Here is a 5,440-nt window from a genome sequence, read left to right as displayed (position 1 = left end):
ATATTTGTCCAAGTAACTGAAATGTGTCATAAAAGAAATTTTGAAAAATAGTTTTTTTAAAAAAGGACTTTGAAGGGAAACAATTAATTATAAATGGTGGTTGATCAATGCCAACATTACCTGATTTGCAAAGCTACAAGAAATTCACGAGGTTAATTTGTATGAAAAGAAAAAATGGTTAACTGGTAGTGCTACGCTTAATAAGTTATTCTGCCGGCCATGCATGTTGTTTTGTTTTGAAAAAAATGTTTGGAATGATTAAATCATTTGGTATAAATAATTTTCTGGCACTTTTTTCTTTAACCGTGACAGCTTGCTTTTTCGTTTCATTTAAGCATGACAGTTTGCTTTTTTTGTTTAATCATGCACACACGCACGCAGGAGTTTTTGCGTGACGGCTGAAATATTTTTCGTTTAAGCATGACAGCTAAAATATATTTAATAAGGAAATTAAAACAAAAAAATACTAACAAAACATTTTATTTTCAAAAATATTATAGATTAGAAACATCTCTCACACCAATCAAAATTATAGTTTATAAACATCTCTAACACCAATCAATAGATTCTGGAATGGATCATCATTAAATTGATATCACCACATGAATTTAATTAAGTAACTATTAAGACATGTCCTTGCTGTTCCAGTTTCTCTTTTATTCCATCTTTTGGCACTGTTCTACATTGCCGCTACATGATTGGTTGAAGCATGTGAAACAGGATTGACAAAATTAACTGAGTGATTTAGAGTGAGGTGATTATAACCAAAGCTTGCAATGGTGCTATAAGCCTTCCATAAATCGGATATTATTGTTGTTCCAGGACGTATATATTGTTGAATTATATGGTAATAATGTTTCAGCTGATCTGTCTTGAACTGCAAGAAAAAAGCACTTTCTTCTTTGCCCTAATTCAATACCACCAAATACCCATTGAGTTTTTACTTGGTAACCAACATTAAACTTTCGTCGGACAAAAGCTGATTCATCTATTTCCACATACATTCCTCCTCCACCCTATTCAAGAGGATTTTTCAGGAAATATTTGGCACATATGTCTCTGCAATAATTTTTCCAATTCACAACAGCCTCGGAGGCTAAACCTAATTCACGATTTTAAAATTTTGTACTGCTCACCTGATATGACCACCAATACATTAAAGAAACAATTGTCCTTAATGATAGTTTCCCAATAGCTTTAAACTAGCAATTATCACCTTGGTCAAGCTGTCACACTTAAACAACAAAGCAATCACGCATAAACAAAACGGAAAAGCAAAAACCAAGCTGTCATGGTTAAATGAAAAAGTGCCAATTTTCTTTTACATTCTTTCAAATTTCCTTTCATCATTAGGTAAGTGTAATTTACATTTCTTCCTTTTCTTGTATGTTGCAATATTTCACATCTTTGCTACTCCCAGCAAATCAAAAGAGATGCTAGGTTTTTGTTTAGTGTTTTTAGGGTTTTTTACAATGTTGAATTTTTGCTGTCTTTCATTGTGTGTGTATTTAAGCATTGGGCCTCACAGAAGCAAACTGGCTGATGCCAGTGGCACGTAAAATGCTCCTTTCGAGCGTTGGGCCTCATGGATACAATGACCGAGACCTTTGGCATTATGTTGTGCTTGAGAAGAAGACTCATCAAGCCAAGTAAAATCGCAGTCATGACAGATACTGGTGTCACCCAAATGGCACCCGTGCCAGTGGCATGTAAAAGCACCCATTACATTCTTGGAGTGGTTCCTGTTAGAAAGGGCATCCAGCTGTAGGAACCATACCAAATCAGACTGGAGTGTGGTGTAGCCTTCCAGCTGGCCAGCCCTGGTCAAACTGTCCAACCCATGCCAGCATGGACAACAAATGATGATGATGATGACATACATACACATACATAGACATACATACATAAGTAGGCATTTAAGAGAGATGTATATATATATATATATATATATATATTAGTAAAATAATAAAGAGAAAATTCTTGGTACAATAGTATATATATTTGAAAGAATGAGTAGAGATGACTTTTTTGAGGGGATAATTTTCATTTTAATCTTAATAATGTTTACAGTGAGCTACTCTGATATGAGCTTCAAGCTTCATGTATGTATGTGTGGATATATGTGTACATGTGTATATTGATGTGTTTGGTTGTATATATAGAGATATGTGCACACATACCTGTGTGTGTTTATATGTGTATATATGGGTATGTATGCATACATGCACATACATGTACATATGAGTAGGTTAGTACAGTTATGTAGGTATTATGCACACATATGTAGAGAAATTTGTGTGTATATATATATATGTACATGCCTTGAGCTATGTCTGTGTGTGTGTGTGTGTGTGTGTGTACGTGTGTATGTGTGTATACGTATATATATCAGTGGTGTGCGGTGACTTCTGAGGCTGGTCATGCAATAAATACTTATTGATTGAGCCAAAACATTTTGAAATTACTTAATTAAGAGAACACATTTAGTTACATAATATGGCCAAGGTTTTAGACCATTACACTGTCAAAGACAAATCAGCTGCTTTATCATGCTACTCGCAAATTTTGAGAAAATAATTGACACTCACTCGAGCAGCCTGTTCTGATACTTACTGAACTCTGTACATTAAAAGACTATGTTTCATACACACATGTGCATGCACATTGAACATACATGCATATACATAAACACACACACAATGAAAGACAGCAAAAACTCAACAGTTCAAATACCAAGAAATAAGCATACACAATTTGATTTATACCAAATGATTTAGGAAAATGAATGGGCTATTTCCCTTGGCTGTTAAAATCTGGGTGAATGGATTATTTCCCTTAGCTGTTAAAATGAAATATATTAGATATAAGGATGCCTTCCAGAGGCCCTATTATCGATTTTTTTCAACAATCTCAGTATGCCATGAGGTTTCAAGACATGAGTTCTACTCATGTGTCAAGTTTCATCAAAATCGATAAAACAATGTAGGAGGAGTTAGCTAACTCCACAAACACACCCACAAACAAAATTTCCACACATGTAGTGGATATCATCATCATCATCATCGTCGTTTAACGTCCGCTTTCCATGCTAGCATGGGTTGGACGATTTGACTGACGACTGGTGAAACCAGATGGCTACACCAGGCTGCAATCTGATTTGGCACAGTTTCTACAGCTGGATGCCCTTCCTAACGCCAACCACTCAGAGAGTGTAGTGGGTGCTTTTACGTGTCATGGGTACGAAGGTCAGTCAGGCGGTACTGGCAACGGCCACGCTCAAAATGGCGAATTTTATGTGCCACCCACACAAGAGCCAGTCCAGGGGCACTGGCAACGATCTCCCTTGAAAGTCCTTACACATGCCACGGTCACAAGTGCCAGAAAGGTGAAGCTGAGCACAGGTGCCATCACGATTTCGCTTGCCCCAATAAGTCTTCGCAAGCTGAGTTTCGTGTCCAATGAAGGAGACGACGTTGGCATGGGTGCCAGTCGTCAAATTTAGTTCGGTTTCGATTTCACTTGCCTCAACAGGTCTTCGCAAGCGGAGTTTAGTGTCCAATGAAGGAAAGGTATGCATAAGTGGGCTGGCTGAGACCTTAGATATAGGTCTCACTTGGCTTGCCGGGTCTTCTCACGCACAGCATATTTCCAGAGGTCTTGGTCAGAAGTCATCGCCTCTGTGAGGCCCAATGTTCGAAGGTCGTACCTCACCACCTCATCCCAGGTCTTCCTGGGCCTACCTCTTCCACAGGCTCCCTCAACCGCTAGGGTGTGGCACTTTTTCACACAGCTATCCTCATCCATTCTCGCTACATGACCATACCAGCGCAATCGTCTCTCTTGCACACCACAACTGATGCTTCGTAAGTTCAACTTTCTCTCAAGGTACTAATACTCTGTCTTGTATGCACACTGACATTACACATCCATCGAAGCATACTGGCTTCACTCCTTGCGAGCCTACGCATGTCCTCAGCAGTCACAGCCCATGTTTCACTGCCATGAAGCATGGCTGTTCATACACATGCATCATACAGTCTGCCTTTTACTCTGAGTGAGAGGCCCCTTGTCACCAGCAGAGGTAAGAGCTCTCTGAACTTTGCCCAGGCTATTCTTATTCTAGCAGCTACACTTTCAGCGCACCCTCCCCCACTACTAACTTGGTCACCTAGATAGTGGAAGCTAACAACTACGTCTAGCTTTTCTCCCTGGAATGTGGCAGAAGTTGTTTTCTGCACATTTACAGTGTTTATAGCTCCTGAACATCTGCTACATACAAAAACTAACTTCCTAGTTAACCTTCCTTTGATATTGCTACACCTCTTATGTGTCCATAGCTTGCACTGGGAGCATCTTATAGAGTTTCTACCTACGCCTTTTCTACAGATTGAGCAGGGCCATCTACCTGAAGGGGTTTGTGTTTTGTCTACCTTCCTACTTATTAGGACTTTGGTTTTAGCTAGATTGACTGTAAGGCCCTTCAATTCTAGTCCTTTCTTCCACACTTGAAACGTCTCCTCTAGTTCTGATAGTGACTCAGCAATTAGTGCAAGGTCATCAGCATAGAGGAGCTCCCATATATATATATAAATATATTTATTTATTTATTGATATATATAATCATTATCATCATCATGTAATGTCCATTTTCCATGCTGGCATGGATTGAACAGTTTGACTGAAAACTGGTAAGTTGGGGAACTGCACCAGGTTTCACTCTGATTTGGCATGGTTTCTACAGCTGGATGCACTTCCTAATGCCAACCACTCCAAGAGGGTAGTGGGTGCTTTTTATGTGTCAGTTATGAAAAACCAGCATCAGCTATGACTATGATCTCACTTGGCTTGATAGATCTTCTCAAGCACGGTATATTGCCAAAGGTCTTGGTAATTCATCACTGTCTCCATGAGGCCCAAAGTTCAAAAGGTGTTTTTTATATGACACCAACACAGGTGCCTGATATGTAACACTGGTATCGGCCACAACTATGATTTTACTTGTCTTGACAGGTCTTCTCAAGCACAACATATCGCCCAATGTTCAAAGGGTACTTAAAAAGTGCCACTGGCATGAGTGCCAGTTACATGACACTAGCATCAGCCATGACTGCAATTTCACTTGACTTGACAGGTCTTCTCAAGCATGGCATATCATCAAAGGTCTCAGTCACATATCATTGCCTTCATGAGACCCAACATTCTAAGATCATGTATGCATGCATGCATGTATGTGTGTGTGTCTGTGTGTGTATGTATGTATGTGTGTATATCTGCATACATTACTCTTGATATTGTGTATGCATGCGGGTGGCACATAAAATACACCATTTCGAGCGTGGCCGTTGCCAGTACCGCCTGACTGGCCTTCGTGCGGGTGACACGTAAAAGCACCCACTACACTCTCGGAGTGGTTGGCGTTAGGAAGGGCATCCAGATGTAG

At 39.5% G+C, this 5,440-nt stretch overlaps 1 protein-coding gene across 6 annotated transcripts in view; it reads right to left on the bottom strand.

The window, feature by feature from the left end:
* The window catches only part of LOC106867506 (uncharacterized), a 266,031-nt gene that overhangs the window by 125,023 nt on the left and 135,568 nt on the right, over positions 1–5,440 (bottom strand). The window lies entirely within an intron of this gene.

This window comes from Octopus bimaculoides, chromosome 20, assembly GCF_001194135.2.
Source record: "Octopus bimaculoides isolate UCB-OBI-ISO-001 chromosome 20, ASM119413v2, whole genome shotgun sequence".
Lineage (NCBI taxonomy): Eukaryota > Metazoa > Mollusca > Cephalopoda > Octopoda > Octopodidae > Octopus > Octopus bimaculoides.
The sequence above is the reverse complement of the archived record's forward strand: the minus strand, read 5'-3'. Positions and strand labels throughout refer to the sequence as shown.